Source organism: Ambystoma mexicanum, chromosome 6q, assembly GCF_040938575.1.
Source record: "Ambystoma mexicanum isolate Mex_15411 chromosome 6q, UKY_AmexF1_1, whole genome shotgun sequence".
NCBI classification, from domain to species: Eukaryota; Metazoa; Chordata; class Amphibia; order Caudata; family Ambystomatidae; genus Ambystoma; species Ambystoma mexicanum.
In genome coordinates, this window is record NC_090937.1 from 543,232,124 (window position 1) to 543,248,690 (window position 16,567).

Sequence of the window (16,567 nt, forward strand, 5' to 3'; positions counted from 1 at the left end):
TGCAGGTTGTTGTGACTTGTAAATGTTGGGCCGTGATACAGATTGTGCACTCTTTTCGTTTGTGAAGCACGAGGGTCTGTGGTTCAAGAAATGTTCTTTCCCCTCAGCGCGCTCACTTTAATGCGTTTTTTATCGATTCATATCGCTGGACTATAGTATTTTTTATCATTTAACTGTGCTCCTCGTGATCTTGTGCATTGTGAATTGATAATTGGTTCCGGGGTTCATTTGGGGTGCTTAGGAGGGCGGGTGCATGGTCACATTAATATTGGTTTTAGGTTTAAAATGGGTACATTTAGGTACGTGAGGGTTTCTATTGTTCCCTCCTCCCCCGTCCCATTCTCTTTCTTTCATTTACATAGCGGCTTGTGAAGTTGCTTTGTGCGTGTTTGAGCAAAGCTTTTGCATTTGTGATTTGCATTCAATTTGCAAGTTCCTTATGTATGTTAGCTACGTTAAGTGTATACAAAATGTCGGTTGCATTGTAGGTTTAACCTTATTTAATCGTTTATTTTGGCGTTTCTGAAGCAGTTTGTCATCGTTCATCATCTTAAATGGAAAAGTTAAATACAGTGCTTGCTATGTGATTGCATTTCAAATATGAGAGAGGGGAACTCTCCTTTTCTACACTTTTCTTATATTTTTGGTCTGTTTTGTGTTCCTATCTCGTCCTGTGTTCAGGTCATGTCCTCTTCGTGTTCCGGTCGGCACTGAATGTGCATTCAGGCTCTCTTCTAATAGTAATTCAAAAGGCATTTCCAACTGGTCATGTGACATCGGAGGTTTCAGAGTGGTGATGTGATTTTGCTGTGCATCACGTATTGAGGTTTCATTTGTGAGTCTATTTGTTCAGCCCGTTCGAAAAGCCAATGATTACATCAGTTTGTTCATACATAATAACGACTAATGTAGCCTGTTTGTTATTTCTTCACATTGAACTGTCATATAGCCCCGCCCGGCGGGATCTCGTTTCAAACATCATGGTGTGGTTTCCTCTTATTGCTTGTAAACCATTGTAATTGGTCACATTTTGGCTGCATCTAGTGTGTTCTCGTTCTGATTTTAACAATCCCAAAGTCTCATACTTATATTTTGCTTAGTTGCATGTGGCTCTTGTCTACTCTGAGCTGGCGTTGGGGTGTCATGATGTGACTGTTGTAACCTTATCTCTATTATACAGAATACGTTGACTATTATTGGCTTCACTGTAGCTTGGGAACTGGTGTTTCTATACCAGTTGCCGGGAGGTAGTCTAAACCTTGGTTTTCTGATTCCTTAAGTTAATAGTTTGGGAAAGCTCCCTTAGGTTCCAATATTTGTAGGCAAATTGAGATGGGTGTTCTCTACCTTGGTTCCATGATTCCTTTGGATCACAACACAAAGGGGATTATTACCCTTAGTTGCTAATATTTTTTGCTTGGAAAATCTGAGCTGGTCGGTGAAAAATGTGTATTTTTCTTTTGCGATTGTGGTGATCTGGTCGTGGAGTTAGGCTATACTACTTCAAATTGTTGGGGTTGTTCGAGTGTTAGCTGTGGTGGGGGGTGGAAGTAAGATGTGTCTCCCTAGGTGCCACTTCCATTTGTTCACAGAAAATGGTGCATTTCTGTTTCGGTGTTCAGACCTTCTGTTATAGCTCTTACATCAGATATCAAACAACATTCATTTTGACTCAGGCATTTCTCTCTGTCCCCAAGTTTCTCATCCTGGGTTATGTGTTTCGCCCCAAATAATTTGATGTTCTCCTTGTTGTCATTTTGGTGGTGCTTGTTCCAATGCTCAGAGAGCTCTGATGGGTTGTCTTGACTCGTGATGATTCCCAGGTGTTCCCTGATTCTTATTCTTAGCTCCCGGATGGTGCTCCCAACATATACTTTGGTGCAAATACAGATTATAATGTAAATTACATAGGTACTTCTGCAATTAATGAATTCATTAATAATCACATAGTTGTCATTAGCAGTTCTATAGCTTTGTACATTGTTAAGAGCATATATAGACATACTGCAGTTAAAGTATTTGAAAAAACCATTTAGGCTTTTGCCAGTCAGTATGTTTGTCTGAAATTTCGGTTTGCTCCCTTTCATGTAGCTTGGGCTTAGTTTGGAGTGTAGTGTAGGTGCTTTGGTGTACACAAGATCAGGTTTCTCTGGTAGATACTGGGTCAGATCTGTATCTATTTCCAGCAAGTGCCAGTTTTTCCGGAAAATCATTCTTATCAATGTATTGTTTCCTCTACATTGTGTGATCATTCTTATTTTGTCTGTGTGTTGTGGTGGTTTTTTTTTGTAGGTTTTAAGCATTCATCTCAATTTCTGCTGTTTACTTTGTTCATTGCTTGTTTTATGCAGTTTGTTTTGTATCCTCTTGATTCAAATCTGTCTTTGATGGTCGTACATTCTGGGCCTCATTATGAGGCAGGCGGAATGGGTTTAACGGCACCGGTAAAGGTGCCGGTGCTGTTAAACCCATTCCGCCCTATTACGAAGTTCCCTTGCAGGACCCGCTCTGGACATCTGGTCAGACTAGACGTCCTTTGCAGGTCCCGGGAGGGGACTAGGGAGCTAACAACGGGCCTGTTATTAACGGGCCCGTTGTTAGCTCCCTTCCCATTCCCATTGAGCCCTATGGGGGCTGAAATGGGCATGGGGATGTGTTCCCTGAATGGGGAAATACTGGGTCGTCCAAGGTTGGAATGGCCCAGTATTTCCCCATTCAGGGACCAAGGAACAGACCCGAGTTTGGAGGCAGCCATGCCCTTATTAAGGGCATGGCTGCCTCCAAACTCGTAATGAGGCCCTCTGAGTCATATGTTTTTGGTTGGCTGCAGTTCCTTTTGGCTCTTGTAAATTCTCCTATTGGGATATTGCGAAGAGTTTTCTGGAGGTGACAGCTATTGGCTTGCAAGGTTGCATTCACTTCAGTCTTCTTTCTATATGTTCTTGTTTCCAATTTTCCATCCTTTATGTATATGTGTAGGTCCAACAAGAGAAGAGGCTGTTGCAGTAGTCCAGCCTATAGAGGACTAGGGCTCTGTAGACAGTGAGCTTCTGGTGGAAAGTGAGAAAAGGAGGAATACCTCTGAGGAGGTGCAGCTGATAGTATGACTTCTTAGAGACATCAGAGTTGTGAGGAGAGAAGGAGAGGGTGGAGTCCAAGATGACCCCAAGGTACTTAGCCTCACAGGAGGGAGCAGGTAGAGGGCCCATGGTGGGTGACCAGAGTCAGAGAGGGAAGGTTGGACCAGGTGTCCCAATGGGGTTGATGTCAGACTTACTGGCATTACGGAAGAGATTGTTGGATGCACACCATTGCTGAATTGTGGACAGTCTAGTATGAGAGAAGGAGCAGAAGAGACTGAGGGGAGCCTGAAGGAGAGCTGGGTGTCATCTGCATCAAACTGAAAGTTAGAGCATAAGGTAGAGATGTGGTGGGCAAGAGCTGCCAGTTAGTAGTTAAGGAGCCAGGGAGAGAGGTTAGACCCCTGGGGAAACACCACAAGTAGAGAAAGAGATAGAAGAGAGGAACAACCGAAGTTGGAACTGGGAGGGTTGATCAGTGAGAAAAGAGATCAACCAGTCAAGGGCCTGACCAGAGATACCCAGGTTGTCACAGAGGCAATTGAGCAGGCAGTTGTCGAAAGCAGAGGGTAGATCAAGGAGAATGAAGACAGAAGGAAGGTTAGAGGCAAGATTGGAGTCAAGTTTGGAGAGCAAGTATTCATGGTTGTTCAGAAGAGCAGTTTATGTGCTTGTGGCTGCTCTGAAGCCAGACTGGTGGTCATGGAGGCAACCAACAGATTCAGTATGTTGATTAAGTTGGAGATTGCCAGCGTTTCCAGGAGTTTTTCCAGGAAAGGAGTGATGGAGATCGGGTAATAGTTTGCCGGAGAGGAAGGATCGGCAGAGGGCTTCTTAAGAAGGGGGTGTACAAGAGAGTGCTTAAGGGGGAGGGGAAAGTTCCAGTGACAAAAGAGTGATTGCAGAAATCAGCCAAGGCTGGAGCAAGGGTGTCGATGTGGTCCTTAATAGTTCTGTAGGAGCAGGGGAGCAGGGGAGCACCTGCTTTGACAAGACTTTCATAGACCGGACATGTCTAGAAACATGTCGGGAGTGAACAGGGGGAAGGAGGAGAAAGGAATAGGAGAAACATCCAGAGAGGGGTCTGGAATGGTAGAGGAAGAGAAAGCAGAGGAAGACAGAGTGTACAGGATTTCCTGAGTTTTACTGGTGAAATTAGATGCCAGAGCCTTGCAAAGGGCCTGGGGGGAACAGGAGTGGTAGGGACTGCAGCAGGATTGGCCAGCTCTTTGCAGATTTTGAAAAGTTTGGCTGAGTTGTTAGAGGTAGCCGAGACACAGGCTTGGATGTAGGCTTTCTTCTAAGAGAAGACAGAGAGTCTGTATTGCCTTTGGAGCAGACGGCAGGCCAGTGTGTCAGAGGATGTGCTTCATGCCCTCCACTTCTTCTCAGCCACTCACCACTTGTGCTTAAGGGTGGCAAGGTCAGAATCATACCAAGCGTTGCACTTGGATGCAGGCTTAAAACGATCCTCATGACAGGGGCAAGGACATCAAGAGTGTTAGAGATAGAGAGATGAAGGTTGGAAAGTGCTGTGTCAGTGTATGAGTCAGCCAAAGGTGTAGGAGGAGGAGAGAAAGTTGTGGCAAAAGCCTCCACTAACACACTCTTCATGGCCGAATGACCGAGAAGGTGGGTGGCAGTGCTGGGGTTGCTTAACCTGAGGGGCAGAGACAGATGAGAGGAGAGAAGAAAGTGGTCAGTCCAAGAGTGAGGAGTGGTGAGAGGGTTAGAGAGGGGGAGGTCTGATGAGATCAGAACATCCAGGTTGTGCTCTGAAGAGTGAGTCATGTCAGGGGGTAGAATAGAGAGAGAGTTGCAGAGGTTGCAAAAGAGCCCAGAGCCCAGAGGAGAGGCTAGTAGCATCCAAGTGGATGTTAATGTCTCTGAGGAGATGTTGAGAGGTAAAGGCAAGGAGGGAGGAGGAGAGGTCATCCCACTCCGAGAGGAAAAGAGAGATCTGGGCAGGTGGCCTGTAAATGGTGGCCACAGTGAGAGAGAGGCCATGAGAAATAGAAAGCCTGCAGAACAGGCATTCAAAGGAGGAGGAGGAATGCCTTGTAATGACAGGCAGGGATCCACTCCGGGAAGATCAGGGCTTACCCACCGCCAGGACGGTTGGTTCTGGTTTTGGAGAGGATCTTTTAGCCATTGGGAGGAGAGTGTCAAAACTTGTGACAGCACTGACCGTGAACCGAGTATCGGTGAAACTGAGTACAACCAAATCAGGCTCTTCCAGGAAAGGGCATAGATCCGAGGAGTGTTTGACAGTGGAGCAAGAGTTAAGAGTAGCGATGTGGCACAGTTTGCCACCTTTGCAAGTCTTCCGTGGAGAGGTACAGGCATGGGATAAGCCATGCAGAAGTGGTAGAGGTGCCAGAGGATGGGCAGAGGAGGATGGAGAAGATGGCAGGGTAGTCAGAGAGGAAGACGAGAGTGCCGGAGAGGTGGCAGAGAAAGGAAAAGGTAGAGTGGCCAGAGAAGCAGGGGAGGGCGCCAGAGAGTAGAAGATGAAGGAGGTGACAGAGTGGCCAAAGAAGCAGCAAAGGGTGCCAGAAGGCTGGCAGAGGAAGGGGTACAGGCATGAGATAAGCCATGCAGAAGTGTTAGAGGTGCCGGAGGATGGGCAGAGGAGGACGGAGAAGATGGCAGGGTAGTCAGAGAGGAAGACGAGAGTGCCGGAGAGGTGGCAGAGAAAGGAGAAGGCAGAGTGGCCAGAGAAGCAGGGGAGGGTGCCAGAGAGTAGAAGATGAAGGAGGTGACAGAGTGGCCAAAGAAGCAGCAGAGGGTGCCAGAAGGCTGGCAGAGGAAGGAGGTGGCAGAGGAGCCATAGAGGGGTAGATAGGACTAGCAGAAGAAAGGAAGTTGATAAGACGCAGGAAGCCTCTATCCAAAAAGAGGAGACTGGTCTGAAGGCCTTGGACCAAGATGATACCATTTAAGTAGATATTAATGATGGTCTTGAAAAAGTGGAAGGGGGCTAGGAGGGCCGCCTGCTGGTTGCCACCATTAATGGGAGAGGAGGAAAAAGGAGAGGGAACAGAGACCATGTGGGGGGTCCATAGGCCTGGAGAGCGAACAACAAAGAGGATGTCGGTGAGGGTCTGTCTGGGGGAAGCACTGGTGTAGGTATCAGCTATAGGGAGTCCTGGGTTGGAGACCAGGATGTCCCTTTTGAGCTTCTTCCTACCATACTTAGTGAGAGGGATAGGATAGTCGATAGAATAGCAGTTAGAAAAGATAGGGGGGACAAAGAGCAACCTAGAGGTTGTGGGCCGGAGAGTAAAGGGGAGAGCAGCCCAAGCTGGAGGGGTCACACACTAAGGGCAAACAGGAGGGAGGCACACAAGGGGTTCACACAACAAAAGAGGGGCAGCAGGTGAGTACACCACAGAATAAGAACACTGGAGCAATAAAAGTATACTACAATGGAACTGAAAGGTGTGAGAATGCAAGTACAGCATAGAATAAAAAGCTGGAAGTCAAAGGGGCCCTAGAGGGGAGGAAGAGAAATGCAAGTGATGCAGCATGTATACAATAAAATAGTAACCCAACAAAACAAAATACACAAACACTGGTAGTCCAAAGAAACCTGGAAGTAAGAGGAATTTCAGACAATGCAGTGGAACAATACAGTAGTGAATGCAATACAGTGTAATGACAATGCAGGCAATGCAGTGGAATAACAATACAGCACTGAATACAATACAGTGGAATGACAATTCAATGGTCACAGAACGTAGGGGCGTAGGATGCAAGACACAGGCAGGGAACATTGCACTGGATGCAGCTTAGGGGAGCCTGAAGAGTAAGGAGATGGGGAACCGGGCCTGGGTTGCGTGGGGAGCAACGCTGAAAGGAAGGATGCGCAAGGCCGAGGGGGTGGGACAAGTTACATGTGGAGCAAGACAGAGATGGATGCGCTAGGTCGGGGAGGGAGGAAAGGTTACATGGGGGTGACGCAGCAAGGTATGTGCTAGGTCGGGGTAGCAGTGACAATTTGTGTGGAGAGTAACACAGAGAGGGATGCGCTAGGCCAGGGGAATGGGGACAGATGTGTGGGGAGCAACACAGAGAGGGATGCGCTAGGTCAGGAAGCAGTGATAGGTTATGTGGGGGATGCAGAGGGGGATGTGCTAGGTCAGGGAGCAGGGACAAGTTGCATGAGTGAAATGCAGAGAGGGACGTGCTATGCCGGACCAGTGGGGACAAGTTGCATGGGGAGCAATGCAGGCAGGGATGCACTAGGATGGGGGAGCGGGGACAGGTTACGTGGGGATGCAGGCGCAAAGTGAGGGGGGCCTCGGACTAAGTTGTGAAGGGAGCGAGCGATGGAAGGGGAGAAGGGTGTATGCAAGGGTGGGGGAGGCGTGGGCAATTCAGAGAGGGATGGGCTAGGTCGGGGGAGTGAGGTCAAGTTGCATGGCGAGCAACACAGAGAGGGATGTACTAGGCCAGAGGAACGGGGACAGATTACTTGGGGTTGCAGGCACTCAGGTCTGGGCCTAAGTTGCAAAGGGAGTGAGCGAGGAAAGGAGGAATGGTGGATGCACTGTCGGGTATGTATAAAACAGTTGCAGGGGGAACAACACATGTGCAAGACGGAGAGTGTGACAGACACACAAGATCAGGGGATTTGCGAGATTGTAGCAATGCTACTCTCCCTCCACGCATCTTCCTACCTTGCTGCATCAGATTGGAGGGTGAAGTTGTCTGTGCTCACAATCTGTGCCACTAACCATTGCTGCCAAACCCCTGCGTCACTCAATGCTGCAGCCTTGTCCTTGTCCTGTGAAGGCTTTGCCGCAGAGGGCCCAAGGCTGCAGGCGTGCAACCCTCCCTTGGACATCAGCCCCAGAAATGTACACAAATTCATGGGAGGGTGGCCTTGCAGCTATAACCACAGCAGACTGACCTTGTCAAGCCAGCTGCACTGCCGCATGGGTCCCATCTGATCTACCCATTGGGGCCGAAGAGTCCACAAAATGACTGAGGATGGTCTGAAGCACCAGTGGGTTCTCATGGCGTACAACACCACATCCTCCACTGGTGACATACCACCAACTTTTCTTCCTCCTCCTCTGCATCTGGAGCATCCTCAGCTGCACATAGACAGAGAAAGACAGTTTGAGTCATGTGCATCGAGACACAAGTGCACATGTGCATCAAAGTGCACTCAAACTCTAAATGGCAGGACACACAAGCATCAGACATTGAGCATTCCCACACTATGAGCTGTAAGCCACGGATGTATGGCATCAGCTGCCTAGGGCCCCCCCTTCCTCCCGGTCCTGTCCATGCTGTCAGTGGACACAATGATGTACAAAAGCGGCATGTACATTCACTGATGGGCCATGCAACTGTAATAAAAATGCAAGTTCTGCCAGTGAAAAGGTGCACACGTATCAATTGTTAGAGTAGCACTGTAAAAGGGGAGGGGGTTCCTTTTGTTCGTTATACAATTCAGACCAAAACAAAAGTGACTTACATATAAAAGAAATGCAGGGGAACTGGTAGGTATAACCAAACTTAAAAGTAGGCTAAAACATAGTAATTGGGCCTTAAAGTACGCCTTCGCCACAAACGTGTGTTAGCTTTCATTAATCTGCAACAAAGCTGCAGTGGCTGGTAACACATCACAGGTCCTATGACCTCAGGATGGTATGGTAAGAAGCCAAACAATAATTGTTATTTTTTCGAGGTCACAGATTAAAACCCATGGGTCTCACAAACAGACATAGAGAGCATAACCATTTTAATTTCTCAAAGTGATTTGCAAAACCTGATATTTAAATGGCGTCAGAAGAACCACAGCAGTTTCAAATTGCCCCTTAGTACATTTTGTCTGCGAAGAAGGTCGAAGAGTTCTTAATATGCAACATTTGTATAGCAGTACATCTGTGGTTCAAGGCTCTGGCAGTGTCATGGTAGGGAGCGCATCTCACAAGAACTTAGAGATGAGATGCCTGGGAAAGTTGAATAAAGTCCACTTGTCATCTCAAATTTTTCAATAAATTGTCATTATGATGTGGGAAGTGGGGGTTAGATTGGGAGTCACATATTTTAATTGTGGGCAGTGTGGGATGGTTTGTGGACCCAATTACAGAACATAATGTATGTTTTTCTATTAGGATATAATGTGTGAGCACCAATCAGCTCAGAGTGGGGCGATTTTTTCCTGTTGCAAAGTTACTAAAGATAATTAGCACAATTATAATGAAGGTCTTAGATTTAGTTCTAATCTGTTCCACGATCTGTTTGAATATAGTTGTCCCAGCTGTGTCTGGGCCCTGAATAAACCTGTGTTATTTCTTGTCTGCGTAAACTACTTTTTTGCCAACGTTTGTAATTTCTTTTATTGTTGAGGTCCGAGGTGACCCCTGACACATTTTTGGAGGCCCAATCGAGATATTTCAGCCTTTTGACCGAGGCGTGGGAATTCCAGGCGGGCTCCCAAATTAGTGCAGGACAGTGTCCGTTGGCCACTACTAAGAGCTCGAGCAAGAGTAGGTCCGCCGATACCAATTTCCGAAAGGTCTGCCTGGTCTGGCGCTGCCTTCTTTCCGACTGAAGTGCATGCCTTTTAAAGGGAGACCCCAAGGTGAAGAAAAGTGAAGAATCTCCCAGAAGGATATACAACTGCACTTGTGCATGAAAAGTGCAAGGTTTGGGAGGGACTATATTTGTTGGTGTATAGCGACGCACACTCAGTGCGGTGGAGGGCAATTGACTGTAGTAGTCTTAGATTTTATGTCTGCCGATCTGATAGAGAGCAGGTGGACGGTAGCACATCTGCATTAGAGCAGAAGGCTGCATATTCAGTGGCAGACCTTTGTTAGGCAAGAAGTGTGTGTAGTGCAGGCAATAAATATAGTTGTTACAAAATAAGGGTTAGGTGGAGCACACTTGGGTTCACTGCATTAGTGTTTATTAATAAATGGTGAGAAATCAGATATTTAATAATTTCAGGTGCAGGGGAGGAAAAGCGGCCTTGGCACAGAGCCACCACACTACAATCGCACAAAGAAAAGAGGATCCGTAGATGTAACCCTCCCGTCCCCTGCACACCTTATAATCCCGTCAATAGACAGTTAAATCGTTAATTAGTAAAAAACTGTAGTACAAAAGCGTGTTTAATGATTAAATTTAGAAAACATATAGGTCAAAGAAAGTACAGTGCAGTACAGGACAGTTCAACTTAAAAAATGGCTGACGCGTTTCGAGAAAAGCATTCTCTTCTTCCAGAGCCTTTTGGAGTTTGTAACTGTAAATTAAAAATAGAGGAGAGAGGCAATACGGCTAAATCCAATAAATGTGAAAATAGATGATAACTGCCATATAAGTGCATAACATAAAATTATTCACATGTTCACATGTCGCTGATAGTGATATTTAACAGTCTAAGACATTATCCGAAGTCACTAACCACCACGTGTTTAGATAATCTCTAAATTGGTTACTTTGGGAATAACGTAGGGCATTTTGTAAGGTGTTGGGCCTGGGGAGAAGGACATTTGTGTAGTAATCTAACCTAACAAGGCGGGCCTGTGGAGAAGGCTGATATATGATATATGCATAGTGTGGTATGCAAGTGTGCTTTGTGAGGTACGAAAGGGCGGGGCCTGTGTTCGAGGGCCAGTGTGAATTAAAATTGGGTAAACAAGTAAGTGGTAAGTATATAATTGTGTGAGTGGGACTGCTTGAATAAGGGTTGAGAGTTTAGTGGTTTAAATAATAAAGGAAAAGACGAAGAAGGGAGGGAATAGTATTGCAACAATAAGGTTTAGGTTGCAATAACAACGTCTTATTGGATAGACGCACCGCTTAATCACATGTGTAGGAAACTGCACCAATTTCGTGACAAAATAACAAAGTACCAATTTGAGTGGGCACATGACACAGTGGGAAAACGATACAAGAAATTGCCTGGAGAGGGAACGTTTGACACAAATATAATCAACAGTATTTATTCATATTGGTCGACTACCCACAAAGGTGTAAAGCTTAAAAATAGGCAGGACATTTTAGGGATTTGGAAGTTGTATGAAGAAAGGGATAAAGAGACAGAGAAGGCGAAGGAGGAGGAGGAGCAGGGAAGTGCCCCGCACCTCCCATATAAAATCTACCCATTAATAAAACCAGCTGCAGGATATACAAAATGTATATGAGTGTCTCAAGATAAGGAAGGAACACATAAAAGGAAAGATGAGGGTGAATAGAGTGCCAGTAGTAAGGATGAGAAGGGGAGGCAGAAGTATTTCATAGACAATAAAATGAGCACCCTGCAGCAGCTTTCCTCTGTGTTCAGGCAAGCCAAGAAAGCCATGGAAAAGGAAAAGAACAACGAAAGGCAGCTGACGAACAGGGGTGGACAGTGGGACGCATACAATTTCAAATCGACAACCGGGGACAGGACTCGAACAATGGTGAAGATGACACGACAGAAGGTGTGCACACGCATCAGATTGGGTGAATAGTGGTGACAGCGATCATGGAGATGATGAGTTAGAGACGTCCAATTTGATGGATGTGAGCAGGGGAAAGAGGTGAAATGTGAGAGAAGAGGAGGAAAGAGAGGAGACATTGGGAGATTGTGGAAATAGGCCTTTGAGTGGAAAAATGAGAATAGCAGTCACAACAAGACCACAACGTGGCACAATGTAGCAATACATACAGAGCTTGCACACAGATGCCCCTTTTGCATAAAGCGGCGAGGTTCACTACATACCATGGCAGACAAAGGATAGGGACAATTTGGTTAACAGTCTACCTTCATTAATGGCAGGGACAAGCAAGTGGATATATGTTTTTGAGAAAGAGACATCAGGAATTCCATTGGCTACAGACTATATAAACAGTTTATTGGCGGTGTTGGTTGGGGAGAGAAGTGACAAAATATGGCAACGTATGTGGTATATACATGATGGAGCACCCCTTAATAAATATCAAGCACATGTTTGGAAGGCTTTAACGAGCTGTATCCAGATGCGTCAGACGTGGGTTTAATATTGGCCCGTAAAATGAAGCCTGATGAGGACGCTGCAGAATATATATGATCCTTACAAGAAATGTGGATGCACGAAAATAAACAAATCTTGGGATGACAAAATACCTTTGTTTAATCACATCTTAGTGAGGGGGCTCCCCGCAGATGTGCAGACATCCTTAGAGAAAATAGTGGTTATTGAGGCAAAAGGGTGAACTGAGATTCAGGCGACAATCAAGCATTATTGCAAAAGAAAGAGAAGGATAAGGAGACAGCTGTAAATGCAACAAAAGCGGAAAACAAATTAGTTCCAAATGAATTGGCTAAAATTAACAATGAACGACCAGTGCTCACAGGACCAGTTATTGTTCCACAGGCACAGCAGTGGGGTTTCCCAGTGGCAACGGTAATGCAACCAGGAGGCTATCCTCAAGTACCACCCAATCAGCAGTGGGGAGTGGTGCAGATGCAGTAAGAGCCTGCATTTGTAACCGTGCAGCAAAAGTCAGGGGTTGTGCATACTGGAGGAGTAAACAGTTAAAAAGGGCGGTATCAGACAGGGAGAGGATATTACACATGTGGAAGGGTAATGGGGCACAGGGGCATAGGGCCACAGTTAGGGGGACAGTGTTTTGCATGTAGAAATATTGGTCCTTTTGCACGGACATGCCCACAAATAGCACAGTCAGGGCAACAACAGCAACCTTACACCAGCACTACAGCAAATACAGGTGATGCTGCAGCAACAATTACAGATGCAGCCCACACAACAACAAGGTATATCCACCCAGGGAAAGGTACAAGTGCCAGGTGGAATGGTGGCAGGAACCCCAGGTACTATAAGCATACTGCAGGCACCAGTACAGATGCAAGTACAAGAAGGGGTCACATTACCGGGACAGAACTCAGTGCCCCAATACACCAGGATGACAGTGGTGGGCAGTAATCCATTTACATCATCCGCCCACCAATACATTTTCCCAATAGGGTTGCCCACAGGGAGTGTGAGTAAATCCTGTTGTAGCAGAAACTGAGGACCCTGAGGAGGAACCGGAGGTAGCAGTTCAGATAGGACAGAAGGGATTCTCCATTCTTATAGATACTGGAGCAACTAGACATTGCTTCAAGGAAAAAGGATTTCCATTATCTAACAAAACTTTAGACAAACAAGGCGTTTCTGGGACAATTTTGAAAGTTCCTCTGACAAAAGATTTACCCTTGACAATAGGGACAAAGAATATTGTAGCACGACTATTGTATTCAAAAGATACTCCCATCAACATTCTGGGAAGGGGCTTACTCAGCAAATTGAACGCCACAATCTCATTTTCAGAGAAAGGGATGGTGTGCTTCCCACCTGCAATGTATCCAGCGAGGGTGGCAGTGTTGATTTAGGCATACTATGTACACAGCACAATGAGAGCAATACCCACACACATAGAGGTGTTTCTGTGTACGGTATATGTCTTGTTGGAATGGTTACCAGAAATTGGAGGAAGGGTGTCCCTCCTCTATTAGTTCAGGCACACACACACACAGCTCTGTCTGGTGGAAGTAGTGGAACAGAAGGGCATAATCATATGGGTTGCACTGATGAAAAACAACATGGAATGGCGCTCAATATTATGTATGAGCTCACACTGACATTAAAAGGAGTAAGTGATACAGAGTTGTTTGCAACAAAAGACAATGAGGAAGAAGAGGTAGTGCTTGAATTGAGTTTACCTTGTCCAGGACACATAAAAGAAAGGGCAGGTTCCCAGATGGCTCAGATAACAAAAAAGAATGCAAAGTATTTGCAGGAAGATTTGGAAGAAGTGCCAACAAGGTTATGAACAACAGGACACCGTGATATAGGGATACTAAAAGGGGCTGGGGTAGTACACATCAAATTAAAAGAAGGAGCACTATTGCCACAAGTAAAGCAGTACTCCCTTTCTCAAGAAGAAGATGAAGCGAGTTATGAGACAGTGCATCCCTTATGGCAGAAAGGCATAATACAGGAGAGCACATCACCTTGCAACACAGCTTTCTATCCGATCAAGAAAGAAAATACGAGGGGCGTGGTGTTTTATACTGGATGTACGCCCTCTTAACAATATTTTTGAGGCATAGTATCAAGTGGTCCTAAATCATGCGACAACTTTTTGTAGTATTCCAGCGGAGACACACTTTTTTTTTTTTTAGCATGGTCTATTTGAAGTAGGCTTTTTTCTCCATTGCACTAAACCCAGACCTCAGGTATCTCACTGTGTTTACTTATCCCGGGACCAGATTCAAATGTTGTAAAATGCCACAACCGTACTCTGAGGGACCTAGCTTCTTTAACAGAGTCATACAAATGAATTTGAGCAACTTATATGTTACAAGCACAGTGATACAGTATGTTGATGACTTATTGGTATGTAGCACTACAGAAGAGGAGTGTAGAAAGGACTCAGTGACACTAATGACTTTGCTAGCTGACAAAGGATACAAAGTGGAAAAAGAGAAATTGCAGTACTGTCAAGAATACTGGAAGTAGTGTACCTGGGTCAGATTGTGTTAGCAGACGGGCAAAGAAAAAACACCAGAAAGATTAGAAGCCATACATTGAACTCCATGACTGAAAACAGTGAAAGAGATGCAGCAGTACTTGGGCATATGCAACTACTGCAGGATTGGGTATTTGATTACTCCACTTACACCAGACCATTGCTACAAGCCTTAAAAGAAGCTGAGAAACACAAAACTAACAGAAAATGGACAATTTAAATGGGCAGGAGCTTGTTGAACTAAAACATGAGTTAGCACATGCACCAGTACTGGCTACACCCAATTACAAAGAGAAGTTTCATCTACTTTCCCATTCAGACGGACATGTAATGATAGCTGTGCTGACAGAGAAAAAAGGACAGGGACACAAACAACTTGCATATTACAGTGGATCGCTAAATGCAGAGATGCAGGGACATTTCCCATTTGAGCAAGTACTTGCTGCTGCTACAATGGCAATTGAGTAGGAGTCCACAAAAACTATGGGGTGCCCAGTAATTTTATATGTGGAGCATGCACTATTCGCAATACTCAACAAAACAAAATCAACATTGACAACTCATTGATTTTCAGGGTATGAGGTAATACTGACACACCCAACAATATAAGTAGTGAGATTCAGGACTATAAATCCAGCAGAGTTCACTGCAGAAAAAATTGAGGAGGGAGATTACATACATGACTGCATAGCGTGCATAGACAGGAGAAAAGGTAGTCCCCTGGTTAAGGAAGAGATGATTGAGATGGGATACATTATTTTCACTGATGGATGCTCCAGTATTGATCAGATGACAGGACAAAGGTATTCAGGTTCCACAGTGGTGGGTCACAGACATGGAGTACACACAGGAGAGGAGTTGATAGTGTACTCACAGATGCAACTATCTGACCATTACTCTGCAAAGGCAGCAGAATTGATGGCTTTGATTGAGGCACTGAGTATGCCAGAGAGCCAGGTAGTAAAACAAAAATCTGATTTTCCCTATGTTACTTGATTGATTTTGATTTTGGGAATTTATAACGTGCTCAAGACAGAACAAACTGTATAATGGTGCAGATGACTTTTGCTGAAACAAGTATCCAAAATTGTAATAGTATCACATTCCATCCATAAGTGCAGCGCAATTACGTCCAGAGGATATGACCATTGTACAAAAATGGCTAAAGTTTATTTAAACAAAAACGTTTTCAGGGCTTTATGAAATTGACACAGGGAATCCATAGTCCTTAGTACCCTCGGTAGGCTGTTCCAAAGTCTAGGTCCAAAAACTGAGAATCTTCTATCCCCTCTTGACACAAATGTAGATGGGGGATGACTAAGAAAGCCTGGTCCCTGGAATGCAGGCATCTGGACGGTTGATACTGCTCAAGTTTATCCTTCAAGTAATCTGGTGCTAAATCGTTCAGACACTTGTATACCAAACAGGCTATTTTAAATTTTATGCAGTCCTCAACCGATAGCCAGTGAAGCAAACACTGTGACAGTGATACATGGGAGGTTTTGTTTAACGCACAAACCAGCCTGACTGCTGCATTCTGCGCCCTTTGCAGTCTACTGAGCAGTTTATTTGGGATGCCCACCAATTGGGTATTACAGTAGTCTAGGTGGGCATTTGTAAGTGCTCCCACCAGCATAGCATGGCCCCCTTCTGGAATATATGGGAGAGTTTGCCAGTGGAGTCTCAATGAGTAGAAGATGGCTTTCACCTTGGATCCAACCTGGCTCTCACTACCTAGATTTTCCTGCCAAATGCAGCCCAGATTTTTATCTTTAGTTGAACATTTAAGTTCAACTCACAATATCTTGGGGAGTGGCTGTTTTTTATAATAGCTGACCATTGCTCAGGGCCAAACAGAATATATTCTGTCTTGGCTGCATTCAATTGCAGTTGGTTAGAGGCCATCCATTTGCTAATCTCCTGAAGACAGTCACTGATTTTGACAAAAGATTCCGCAACCTTATCAA